This window comes from Aegilops tauschii, chromosome 3 (assembly GCF_002575655.3).
Source record: "Aegilops tauschii subsp. strangulata cultivar AL8/78 chromosome 3, Aet v6.0, whole genome shotgun sequence".
NCBI lineage: Eukaryota > Viridiplantae > Streptophyta > Magnoliopsida > Poales > Poaceae > Aegilops > Aegilops tauschii.
The window spans coordinates 27,814,335-27,828,563 of record NC_053037.3 but is presented as its reverse complement, the minus strand read 5'-3'; the positions used below and the strand labels follow the sequence as shown (position 1 = coordinate 27,828,563).

Genomic DNA, 14,229 nt, shown 5'->3' with positions numbered 1-14,229 from the left:
CCTGCGTCGGTAACTTCATCAACATTGTCATCACGCCGTCGTGCTGACGAAACTCTCCTTCGAGCTCTACTGGATCGTGAGTTCGCGGGACGTCACCGAACTGAATGTGTGTTGAACACGGAGGTGTCGTGCGTTCGGTACTGAGGATCGGTCGATCATGAAGACGTACAACTACATCAACCGCGTTGTCATAACGCTTCTGCTTTCGGTCTACGAGGGTTTGTGGACACACTCTCCCCTCTCGTTGCTATGCATCACCATGATCTTGCGTGTGCGTAGGAATTTTTTTGAAATTACTACGTTCCCCAACAGTGGCATCCGGGCCAGGTTTATGCGTAGATGTTATATGCACGAGTAGAACATAAGTGAGTTGTGAGCGATACAAGTCATACTGCTTACCAGCATGTCACACTTTGGTTCGGCGGTATTGTTAGATGAAGCGGCCCGGACCGACATCACGCGCACACTTACGCGAGACTGGTTTTACCGCCGTGCTTTGCACACAGGTGACTAGCGGGTGTCAGTTTCTCGAACTTTAGTTGAACCGAGTGTGGCTACGCCCGGTCCTTGTAAAGGTTAAAACAGCACCAACTTGACAAACTATCGTTGTGGTTTTGATGCGTAGGTAAGAACGGTTCTTGCTCAGCCCATAGCAGCCACGTAAAACATGCAACAACAAAGTAGAGGACGTCTAACTTGTTTTTGCAGGGCATGTTGTGATGTGATATTGTCAAGACATGATGCTAAATTTTATTGTATGAGATGATCATGTTTTGTAACCGAGTTATCGGCAACTGGCAGTAGCCATATGGTTGTCGCTTTATTGTATGAAATGCAATCGCCATGTAATTGCTTTACTTTATCACTAAGCGGTAGCGATAGTCGTAGAAGCAATAGTTGGCGAGACGACAGCGATACTATGATGGAGATCAAGGTGTCGCGCCGGTGACGATGGTGATCATGATAGTGCTTTGGAGATGGAGATCAAAGGCACAAGATGATGATGGCCATATCATATCACTTATATTGATTGCATGTTATGTTTATCCTTTATGCATCTTATTCTACTTTGATTAACGGTAGCATTATAAGATGATCTCTCACTAAATTTCAAGGTAAAAGTGTTCTCCCTGAGTATGCACCGTTGCCAAAGTTTGTCATGCCGAGACACCACGTGATGATCGGGTGTGATAAGCTCAACGTTCATCTACAATGGGTGCAAGCCAGTTTTGCACACGCAGAATACTCGGGTTAAACTTGACGAGCCTAGCATATGCAGATATGGCCTCGGAACACTAAGACCGAAAGGTCAAGCGTGAATCATATAGTAGATATGATCAACATAATGATGTTCACCATTGAAAACTACTTGAGTTCACGTGATGATCGGTTATGGTTTAGTTGTTTTGGATCACGTGATCACTTAGATGATTAGAGGGATGTCTATCTAAGTGGGAGTTCTTAAGTAATTTGATTAATTGAACTTAAATTTATCATGAACTTAGTCCTGGTAGTATTAGCATATCTATGTTGTAGATCAATAGCTCGGGTTTTGCTCCCCTGTTTTATTTTTGATATGTTCCTAGAGAAAACTAAGTTGAAAGATGTTAGTAGCAATGATGCGGATTGGATCCGTGATCTGAGGATTATCCTCATTGCTGCACAGAAGAATTATGTCCTTGATGCACCGCTAGGTGACAGACCAATTGCAGGAGCAGATGCAGACGTTATGAACGTTTGACAAGCTCGATATGATGACTGCTTGATAGTCTAGTGCACCATGCTTTATGGCTTAGAATCGGGGCTTCAAAGACGTTTTTGAAACGCCACAGAGCATATGAGATGTTCCAAGAGTTGAAATTAGTATTTCAGACTCATGCCCATATCGAAAGGTATGAGACCTTTGACAAGCACTTTGCCTACAAGATGGAGGAGAATTGCTCAGCTAGTGAGCATGTGCTCAGAATGTCTGAGTAGTACAATCACTTGAATCAAGTGGGAGTTAATCTTCCAGATAAGATAGTGATTGACAGAGTTCTCTAGTCACTATCACCAAGTTACTAGAACTTCATGATGAACTATAATATGCTAGGGATAACGAAAACGATTCCCAAGCTCTTCGTGATGCTGAAATCGACGAAGGTAGAAATCAAGAAAAGCATCAAGTGTTGATGGTTGACAAGACCACTAGTTTCAAGAAAAGGGAAAAGGGAAGAAAGGGAACTTCAATAAGAACGGCAAGCAAGTTGTTGCTCAAGTGAAGAAGCCCAAGTCTGGACCTAAGCCTGAGACTAAGTGCTTCTACTGCAAAGGAACTGGTTACTGCAAGTGGAACTGCCCTAGATACTTGGCGGATAAGAAGGATGGCAAAGTAAACAAAGGTATATTGGATATACATGCTATTGATGTGTACTGTACTAGTGTTTATAGCAACCCCTCGGCATTTTGATACTGGTTCAGTTGCTAAGAGTAGTAGCCCAAAACGGGAATTGCAGAATGAACAGAGACTAGTTAAGGGTGAAGTGACGATGTGTGTTGGAAGTGGTTCCAAGATTGATATGATCATCATCGCACACTCCCTATACTTTCGGGATTAGTGTTGAACCTAAATAAGTGTTATTTGGTGTTTGCCTTGAGCATGAATATGATTTGATCATGTTTATTGCAATACGGTTATTCATTTAAGTTAGAGAATAATTGTTGTTCTGTTTACATGAATAAAACCTTCTATCGTAATACACCCAATGAAAATGGTTTGTTGGATCTCGATCGTAGTGATACACATATTCATAATATTGAAGCCAAAAGATGCAAAGTTAATAATGATAGTGCAACTTATTTGTGGCACTGCCGTTTAGGTCATATTGGTGTAAAGCGCATGAAGAAACTCCATGCTGATGGGATTTTGGAATCACTTGATTATGAATCACTTGATGCTTGCGAACCATGCCTTATGGGCAAGATGACTAAAACTCCGTTCTCCGGAACAATGGAGCGAGCAAACTGACTTATTGGAAATAATACATACTGATGTATGCAATCCGATGAGTGTTGAGGCTCGCGGCAGGTATCGTTATTTTCTGACCTTCACGGATGATTTGAGCAGATATGGGTATATCTACTTGATGAAACATAAGTCTGAAATATTTGAAAAGTTCATATAATTTCATAGTGAAGTGGAAAATCATCGTAACAAGAAAATAAAAGTTTCTACGATCTGATCATGCAGTAGAATATTTGAGTTACGAGTTTGGTCTTCATTTGAAACAATGCGGAATAGTTTCGCAACTCACGCCACCTGGAACACCACAGCGTAATGGTGTGTCCGAACATCGTAACTGTACTTTATTAGATATGGTGCAATCTATGATGTCTCTTACCGATTTACCACTATCGTTTTGGGGTTATGCATTAGAGACAGTTGCATTCACGTTAAATAGGGCACCATCTAAATCCGTTGAGGCGACCATATGAACTGTGGTTTGGCAAGAAACCAAAGTTGTCGTTTCTTAAAGTTTGGGGTTGTGATGCTTATATGAAAAAGTTTCATCCTGATAAGCTCAAACCCAAATCAGAGAATTGTGTCTTCATAGGATATACAAAGGAGACGGTTGTGTACACCTTCTATCACAGATCCGAAGGCAAGATCTTTGTTGTTAAGAATGGATCCTTTCTGGAGAAGGAGTTTCTCTCGAAAGAAAGTGAGTGGGAGGAAAGTAGAACTTGATGAGGTAACTATACCTGCTCCCTTATTGGAAAGTAGTTCGTCATAGAAATCTGTTCATGTGACTCCTACACCAATTAGTGAGGAAGCTAATGATGATGATGATGTAACTTCAGATCAAGTTACTACCGAACCTCGTAGGTCAACCAGAGTGAGATCCGCACTAGAGTGGTACGCTAATCCTGTTCTAGAGGTCATGTTACTTGGCCATGACGAACCTACGAACTATGAGGAAGTGATGATGAGCCCAGATTCCGTGAAATGGCTTGAGGCCATGAAATCTGAGATGGGATCCATGTATGAGAACAAAGTGTAGACTTTGGTTGACTTGCCCGATGATCGGCAAGCCATAGAAAATAAATGGATCTTCAAGAGGAAGACGGACGCTGATAGTAGTGTTACTATCTACAAAGCTAGACTTGTTGAAAAAGGTTTTGACAAAGTTTAAGGTCGTGACTACGATGAGATTTTCTCACTCGTAGCGATGCTTAAGTCTGTCCAAATCATGTTAGCAAATTGCCACATTTTATGAAATCTGGCAAATGGATGTCAAAACTACATTCCTTAATGGATTTCTTAAAGAAGAGTTGTATATGATGCAACCATAAGGTTTTGTCGATCCTAAAGGTGCTAACAAAATGTGCAAGCTCCAGCGATCCATCTATGGACTGGTGCAAGCATCTCGGAGTTGGAATATACGCTTTGATGAGTTGATCAAACCATATAGTTCTATACAGACTTGCGGTGAAGACTGTATTTACAAGAAAGAGAGTGGGAGCACTACAGCATTTTTGATAAGTATATGTGTATGACATATTGTTGATCGAAAACAATGTAGAATTTTCTGGAAAGTATAAAGGAGTATTTGAAATGAGTTTTTCAAAGAAAGACCTCGGTCACTACTAGAAAAAAGGTTGTTAGTGGCGCACCAGTTTTTGATATTAATGACGCACTATAGGTGCGCCACTATTAACACGCCACTAGTAACAAATAGTAATGGCGCACCACATAGTGCGCCATTACTATGCCTAGAAGTGCGGCATTACTATTTGACTTAGTAATGGCGCACCACATAGAAGTGCACCATTACTAACAATTTTTTTTCAAATTTTTTTTCAGAAATGTTTTTTAATTTTTTTTCAATTTTTTTCTTTTTCTTAATCTCGAGTCACTATGGCTTAATCTCGGGTCAATATGCTTAATCTCAAGTCAAATCGCACTCCGTGGTCAAACTTCCCGGAAGGTCACCCATCCTCACACTACTCCAGCCGGAGCACGCTTAACTTCGCAGTTCTATCCAACCCCAGCACCAGCTCACTTAAAAGGCACTTGTTGATATATCTATCATATCAATCCTATTAAACCTAGTTGATGTCTAGGACTCTGTTCATGTTCATGAGTGTGATGAAATTTTGAAAAAATATTTCAAACTTTCCGGTCATATTACGTATCATATTTTGCATTTTTTCCAAAAAAAATCAAGACCAATTTTTTTTCTGTTACTAGTGGCGCACCTAGCAAATGGTGCGCCATTACTAAGTTTGATTTTTTTTCCATTTTCCCCCTCTGGATCTTAAAAGCCCTGTATCTTTTATTCTGTTAGGTTTTTGGGGATTCTAAAAATCTTCAACTTAGTAATGGCGCACTTCTCACCTGGTGCGCCATTACTATTTTGGTTACTAATGGAGCACCTATATTTGGTGCGCCACTGCTATATAGCAGTGGCGATGGTGCGCCATTAATGTCCATATTAGCTATAGCCGTTTTTCTAGTAGTGGGTGAAACTGCTTACATATTGAGCATCAAAATCTATAGAGATAGATCAAGACGCTTGATAAGTTTTTTCAATGAGTACATACCTTGACAAGATTTTGAAGTAGTTCAAAATGGAATAGTCAAAGAAAGAGTTCTTGTCTGTGTTACAAGGTGTGAAATTGAGTAAGACTCAAAGCCCGACCATAGCAGAAGATAGAAAGAGAATGAAAGTCATTCCCTATGCCTCAATCATAGGTTCTATAAAGTACGCCATGCTGTGTACCAGATCTATTGTATACCCTACACTGAGTTTGGCAAGGGAGTACAATAGTGAACTAGGAGTAGATCTCTGGACGGCGGTCAAAATTATCCTTAGCGGAATAAGGATATGTTTCTCGATTATGAAGGTGACAAAAGGTTCGTCGTAAAGAGTTACGTCGATGCAAGCTTTGACACCGATCTGGATGACTCTAAGTCTCGATCTAGATACATATTGAAAGTCGGAGCAATTAGCTAGAGTAGCTCCGTGCAGAGCATTGTTGACATAGAAATTTTCAAAATACATACGAATCTGAATATGGCAGACCCGTTGACTAAACTTCTCTCACAAGCAAAACATGATCACACCTTAGTACTCTTTGGGTGTTAATCACATAGCGATGTGAACTAGATTATTGACTCTAGTAAACCCTTTGGGTGTTGGTCACATAACGATTATTGACTCTAGTGCAAGTGGGAGACTGAAGGAAATATGCCCTAGAGGCAATAATAAAGTTATTATTTATTTCCTTATTTCATGATAAATGTTTATTATTCATGCTAGAATTGTATTAACCGGAAACATAATACATGTGTGAATACATAGACAAACAGAGTGTCACTAGTATGCCTCTACTTGACTAGCTCGTTGATCAAAGATGGTTAAGTTTCCTAACCATAGACATGAGTTTTCATTTGATAAACGGGATCACATCATTAGGAGAATGATGTGATTGACTTGACCCATTCGTTAGCTTAGCACTATGATCGTTTAGTTTATTGTTATTGCTTTCTTCATGACTTATACATGTTCCTATGACTATGAGATTATGCAACTCCCGAATATCGGAGGAACACTTTGTGTGCTACCAAACGTCACAACGTAACTGGGTGATTATAAAGGTGCTCTGCAGGTGTCTCCGAAGGTACTTGTTGAGTTGGCATAGATCGAGATTAGGATTTGTCACTCCGATTGTCGGAGAGGTATCTCTGGGCCCTCTCGGTAATGCACGTCACTATAAGCCTTGCAAGAAATGTGACTAATGAGTTAGTTGCGGGATGATGCATTACGGAACGAGTAACGAGACTTGCCGGTAACGATATTGAACTAGGTATTGAGATACCGATGATCGAATCTCGGGTAAGTAACATACCGATGACAAAGGGAACAACGTATGTTGTTATGCGGTTTGACCGATAAAGATCTTCGTAGAATATGTAGGAACCAATATGAGCATCCAGGTTCCGCTATTGGTTATTGAACGGAGACATGTCTCGGCCACGTCTACATAGTTCTCGAACCCGTAGGGTCCGCACGCTTAAAGTTCTGTGACGATCGGTATTATGAGTTTATATGTTTTGATGTACCGAAAGTAGTTCGGAGTCCCGTATGTGATCACAGACATGACGAGGAGTCTCGAAATGGTCGAGACATAAAGATTGATATATTGGAAGCCTATATTTGGACATCGGAAGAGTTCCGGGTGAAATCGAGATTTTACCGGAGTGCCGGAGGGGTTACCGGAACCCCCCGGGGGTTAATGGGCCTTGTTGGGCCCTAGTGGAGAGAGAGGGAGAGAAGGCCCGGCTAGGGCAGGCCGCGCGCCCCCTCCCCCTCTGGTCCGAATTTGACTAGGAAGGGGGGGGGCGGCGCCCCCCTTTCCTTCTCCTTCCCCCCTTCCTTTCCCCCTCCTAGTAGGAGTAGGAAAGAGGGGAGTCCTACTCCTACTAGGAGGAGGACTCCTCCTCCTAGCGCGCCCTACAGGGCCGGCTGGCCTCCCCCCTTGCTCCTTTATATACGGGGGCAGGGGCACCCTAGAACACACAAGTTGATCATTGATCTCTCCCAGCCGTGTGCGGTGCCCCCCTCCACCATAATCCACCTCGGTCATATCGTAGCGGTGCTTAGGCGAAGCCCTGCGTCGGTAACTTCATCAACATCGTCATCACGCCGTCGTGCTGACGAAACTCTCCTTCGAGCTCTACTGGATTGTGAGTTTGCGGGCATCACCGAGCTGAACGTGTGCTGAACACGGAGGTGCCGTGCGTTCGGTACCGAGGATCGGTCGATCGTGAAGACGTACGACTACATCAACCGCGTTGTCATAATGCTTCCGCTTTCGGTCTACGAGGGTACGTGGACACACTCTCCCCTCTCGTTGCTATGCATCACCATGATATTGCGTGTGCGTAGGAATTTTTTGGAAATTACTACATTCCCCAACACGCTCTTACCAAGGAAGAGAAGGAAATCTTCTTTGAATACTTGCTCAGTACGAAGGTCCTGTCTGGTTTCTCGTCGAATATAAAGGGAATAATAAATATGGCAGAGAAAAAATTTCAAAACCTAAATTCTCATGACTACCACGTGATTATGACGCAATTACTTCCGGTTGCATTGAGGGGGCTTCTACCGAAAAACGTTCGATTAGCCATTGTGAAGTGATGTGCATTCCTCAATGCAATTTCTCAGAAGGTAATCGATCCAGAAATCCTACCAAGGTTACCAAGGCCACAGACTTGGCGTCGTGCGAGGGTGCTCGAAGATGATTGCTGGGAGTAACGGGGTTGTGTCGCCCCTAGTCCACTGGGACTGGTTGGGGATACAAGGGTGGAGCCCCTATTGTGGTGGCGCCATCCCGGACTCTGTGCCTCATGCCAACCTAGGAGTGAAAGGAACGACCTTTTTCTCCACCTACCATGGTTGGTACATCATGTTGTAGTTAATGGGTGATGTTTCGGACAGGGTTGGCGGGTTGGCGGCTCCGAATGGTTGTCCGCATGGTTGTCTCTCCGACGGACATCATGGCGGCGATGGTGGCTTCCCTCTTGGTTATGTCGGTGGCGAGAGGGGTAGCGCTTGGTAGCTCGGGCACGTCCTCTATTTGATGTCGCCTAGGTCTGGATCTGGCGGTCTGAGCACGTCGGGCTTGCTCTGGGGTCCTTGTGGTGGCATGGGTGGGGTACCAAGCGAAAGTTGCGCGCTTTTGCACCGCTGACGACGACGCTTGCAGGTGCAGCTCTATTCTTGAAGACGTCGGCATGGGTCTCGTCGCAACATTATAGTTCTCAATGCAGACTCTAGTCCGGTGTGACTGCACAGCGATGATGTTTTGCGCCGTTCTCCCTCATGAGTACATTGTCGAGGAGATTAGGTTTACGAGGATTTAGCGTGGTGTTGTCATCATTTCTGCCAGTGTTACCCTTCGGTAGCATAGTTTCTACATGATTCGGTTATTCTAGGGCTGCTTTGTAACAGGTTCACCTCACTTCCTTATATCATTGCGCCGTATACTTTGTTCGGTGTTTTATGTGTAAAGTGGGGTGAGAGCCTATTTCAAGCTAAATATCTGATTTTAAAGTTAACAGGGGATTTGTTCCATTGACCACATTTGTGGGGGAAATTATACTTTACTCCACAAAATAAATACACGAGTATATAGCCTATGAGATCCAAATAAGTTAGCCTAATTATTTGGTCTGGTTCAGTACATGAGACCGCTGATATGGGGTACTTTGTTACATAGTATGCCGTGCTATGCGGGGAAAATATAATACGTGAAGCTATGTGGAGCTGGGGAGTGGGTGCCATCTTGCACATCGCCTAATAGAAAACTGCTCGTTGTAGTTACTTTTCCCCCTCCCCCTAAAAAATGATGACGATAGGCCAAGGTCGACCGGCCTAAATTTCAGCCGATAGGCGATGGCCGTCTAATTACAATAACAGTAACAGTCCAATTGTGCTCCCCACCACCCGGCACATCGTGGCTATCCTCCCTCGCCATGCGCTCGTGGACAAAGCTCACGCACGCACCTCTCCAGCGCTCCCAGAAAAACGGTTGTCCCTCCCCGTATGTCACGCGTGTTGCTGTCGTTGTCTCCCCGTGCATAGATCAAGGCACCGGGCGCGCCGCTGTGCATCACCAGCGACGTCGCAAGAGCATGGCCGGTCCCAGTATCACCCCGCCATGGTTCCAGCATCTGAACACCGTGGTTGTAGCACCCCCGCCGGCGTGGTCATCACCGGAAGTTACGGTTACCACCTGCACCACCATGGTTGCAACATCTAGACACCACGGTTCCAGCATCTGGTTACCGTGGTTGCAGCACCCGGTGGCGTGGACACCATTAGCAGTTGCAGGCTTCCAGCATCTGGACGCCACCATTCCAGTATCGCGACACCATAGTTGCAGCACCCGTGCCGGCGTGGTCACCACCGGCAACTGTAGGCTTCCAGCATCTAGCTGTTGTGGTTCCAGCATCTGGACGCGATGGTTCCAGCATCTGGGAACCATGGTTGTAGCGGTGACTGCCATGGCAACCACCGGTTCCAGCATCGTGGTCACCGGTTACAGCACCTAGGGGACATTAACGCAACATCTCCAATGGTCGATTCTAGCAAACGACAACGAGGTTGTAGCACCGCCACCGGCTGGCTCCAGTATTTGTGCGTCACGGTCGTAGCACCCTGCTACTCGTCGTGTCAACTGCCGCACGAACACGGGCCATGCAGTGATGGGGGCTACTGGGCTGGCTCACCATTCCGCCTATGTTCGCGCCATGCAGTGATGGGGCCTACCAGGCTGGCTCGCCATTCCGCCTAGTCTGACGACCTTCAGTGGCCGGCGAGATGTTCACAAGACAAGATCCTTTCTCACGTGGAGTCTACCTCCAATTCTGACGCCGTTTTAAGTATGTCGCAGGTTGTGACCAACGGGAGTGTGTCGCCGTGCCTCCATCGCGTCAGGACACCTAGCAAGGGCGAGCGCGTTTCTGCAACGTCGTGTTGAGCGCCATGGATGCGCTCCTGGACGGCAACCATCGTCTAGGGTACTGTCCATGTAGGAACGACGACTACAATTGGTTCCGGTACTCGGATGAAGGTCACGGATTTGGTGATCTACCAAAAGCTTTCTGCAGGGTAGACAAAGGTGTTTTTCTTACATTCCGTCTAAAAAAGGAGGTAGACAAAGATGATGTATCGCCCATGCTAGAATGATCACAGTTACGTGTCACAGGAGGAAGCTCACGTTGGCTACACCTCGGTTGGAATAGCTAACAAATACTTTCTATATTTTTTTTGCGCATATACCTCTTATTTCTATTTGAAAAGCTGCTTAGAATTTCCAGAAGTTACCTTCTCCGATAAAAGCAGAGTAAAATGATTTTAATGCCAAGAGATGAACCAAAGAAAATAATCTAACGAGCCAAAGTGCAGCCTCATTTCGGGATGTGCCTATATCAGGTCAGACAATGAGAGACATTGTAGAAACTTTCCATTCAGCAGAGATTGTACTGGTCTCCCGTGGCTGCTGGCGCGCTAAACTCGCTCCCTGTCCGGAACGATCACTATACTCTCCACATGGGAAGGTCATAGAGATAAAACTGCTTAATAACCTTCGCCCTCTCCATGTGGAACGGCTGATCTTTATTAACCAGTCACATGGATACGACGTAGTAAATATGTTCCAGATGCCTCTCAAGCCTACGCAATTATATGGACGATCTCTCTGCATTGTTGCTTGAGGAAATTGGTACCGGAACTGGAATTGGAATGGATGAAAGAGACTGGTCTCAGTCCATCATTTCTAGAAGGAAACCGGAACTGAAATTGATTTGGATGGGAGAGACGGCTATTTATTGCTTGGGTATGGTGACATGAAAGTGTCTCGCTGTCCCACTTCATTGCATGGCTTGTGTATGTTTCCACTACTATTTTAGCGATGTGTTACATACTTACATTTCTCCAGTTAGTTTTGATTTGTACCTTCACCTTTATGCATAGTACAACCATATATATGCGTTGTGTCACAGGCTCTCAATGGGTGCACCCTCCACCCTATTATCAAATAGGCTACAAAATCAGGTTCAGGTGTGTCAGGCAACCACAAAGCTTGGCTTTTGTGGACGGCACCGACACAGAAAGAGGCGAAACCATGTGCTGAATCAATCAACCAAACATACTTTAAGTTGATATATCATTGTCAACCAAGCGTGCATTTAGTGGATATCTGTAGCTCAATCTATCAAACTATCGTATTCCATAAGTGGTTTCCTTATGTTGTCATTCTCCCTGAGGGCTTGTTCGGTTAATCCTCCTCCCAAGAGGATTGGAGGGGATTGGCAAGGATTGAGATGTATTTTGACTTGTAAGAGGTTTAAATCCTCCTCAAACAGCTTCAATCCCCTCGGATCCACACGCAACCGAACGAGGCTTGAATATATATGGTTAATCTTCAGGGTGATGTGAAAATTTTGATGAGGTACATGAGATGATGTGAGCCAAAGATACATGGAACGACACTAGTGTAGCTGTTACTGTCCACCACGCCAACACTTTAAAAGGAAACATATTTATAAAAGAATCGTCATCTCATTCTATCCATAGTCTTGGACCCGGATGAAATACGATCCTTAGACCATCCCAAAGCTGTTTGGCTACTATCACGCATGTCACTTTCATATGATCCAAAAAGCTGAAGTAATTTTTATAATTTTGAAAACAATTTAAGCTGTAATCACATGAAATAAAGATAAAGGAGAATTGCAAAACGGTCATCCCAAAGCAGTTTGACTAGCGTCGTCCATGTCGCTTCCACATGATCCAAAAAGGAAGATAAATCTTGAAGAAGTTTTTAAATTTTTGAAAACAATCTAAGATGGGATCAAAACAAAGAAAAATATAGCAAAAATTGCAAAATGGATAAAATTAATTTAAAACATATTACACGAGTTTTTGATTTTCTTTATATAGACTAGATGAGCTCCTACACATTGACGTGGGAACTGTAGCAATTTATTTCGTCAGTTATACGAGCATGGATATTTAAATTAATAATGTATATTGCACATCTTGGATCGCATCATATGTGCGCATAGTTACCAGTAAGGAGTTTAAAAACAGCCTTCGGAATTGCCGTGGAAGAAAATTAGGCGTAGAAGACACATGCATGCATTTAATTAATTTCTAAAGCTTACTGGGATGATGAGGTAGCATAGCCGCATGTGCTTTAAAAAATTACTAGGGGCTAGCTATTTAAATATAGAAGATTAATGGGTAGAGGATAAGTGCCCACTTAACGGTAAAGTTTGAGAGGCTTGGTCCATTATGGACTAATGTGGCTCCACTGTTAGTGGTCTCCACTACAGGCCCAAGTTTCCCAACAAGCATCACCTCTCACATCATTACACGTTGTACCCCTTAAAAAAATCAGTACACAATGTACTTGTCTCTTGCGGCTCCAGGACCTCAGGGCTCTCTCTCCCTGTCCGGGCCAATCGCCACATCCTCCACATGGTCAGCTGTTGGTGATCGAAGTGGTTAATAGTCTTTGCTTCCCTACTGTAGAATTGTTCCAGATGCCTTTCAAGCCAACGAAAACCGTATAGGTATAACAAACACTCTCCACTGCTCGCTGGATACATAGATGATTTATATTCATCGTAGCTAGAGACACTGCATGGATAATATACTACTTAGTGACAGAAAACAAAGCATGTGTACAAGTTAAAGCATAGACTGGCCCTCCATGGATTATTTTTGTAGCTCCGCCACTTGCTAGAGAACATTGAAATTGGAGCTGAGAGGCACAAGAGCAACCGATATTTACCGGTGGGGAATGTGTGACATGAAGGTGCCTTGCTTGCCCATTGTTGAAGTCAAGTCCCGTGCTGCAAGTATTTTTCAGTTTCCTTCAGTAAGCTAGCTCTGAATAATAAAATTGTACACTTGGTTTAGAAAGTAGTAGTTTCAGGCCAAGTCGTTTTTCTCTTGTAGTGCCAGAAACGTACTGTGTTTACGTTGCGGCAAGATTAGCGGATCAGTGAGTTTAGTGGTTGGCACGATCTGATTGCGTGGGATGGCGCGTGATAGAAGGATCGTGGGCGATCTTATCGGGCTGTCTGTTGGGGATAGCTCTGTCTTCTGGAAAAAAAAAAGTCCAGGAAAGATGCAGTTAAGGGTGTCGCAAAATCTCTCGCATTCGTCTCTGTGTGTTCATCTCCTCCACCGTGGCCTAGTAGAGTGATTAGTCCAGCTATTGTGTGTATGATTCTGGTCTAAAAATCTGACAATTGGCATCAGAGCCTTAGGTTCTTTAGGGTTCTTGTGGTGTTTGGCGGCGGCGGCTGCAGCAGGAGGTGATTGGCGGCGGCGATGGGAGACACCTCTCCGTCGAAAGGCGATGGGAACAAGAGCGGGAGCGGTCGAAAGTACACACCGCCAGCGGCCAGGAAGGCATGCGCCAGTGACGCGGACGGCGGCGCTGTGGCGCTCGCTACCCCGTCGAGAGCCACGAATGTGCCCATTCAGTATCCAATGCTGACGGACACGAACTACTCCTTGTGGGCTGTGAAGATGAAGGTGTTGATGAAGGTGCTGCGCATCTGGTCGGCAATCGAGGGCTCCGGCGAGTTTGATCAGGCCACCGACAAGGGGGCGTTCGCTGCTCTGTCTCAATCAATTCCAGATCATGTTATGATGCAGGTTGCAG

General features: G+C 44.4%; 1 pseudogene; it reads left to right on the top strand.

Moving 5' to 3' along the window:
- Window positions 1-10,736, top strand: part of LOC120975505 (probable 2-oxoglutarate-dependent dioxygenase AOP1) — a 35,782-nt pseudogene extending 25,046 nt beyond the window's left edge.
- The last annotated feature ends 3,493 nt before the right edge of the window (window positions 10,737-14,229 follow it).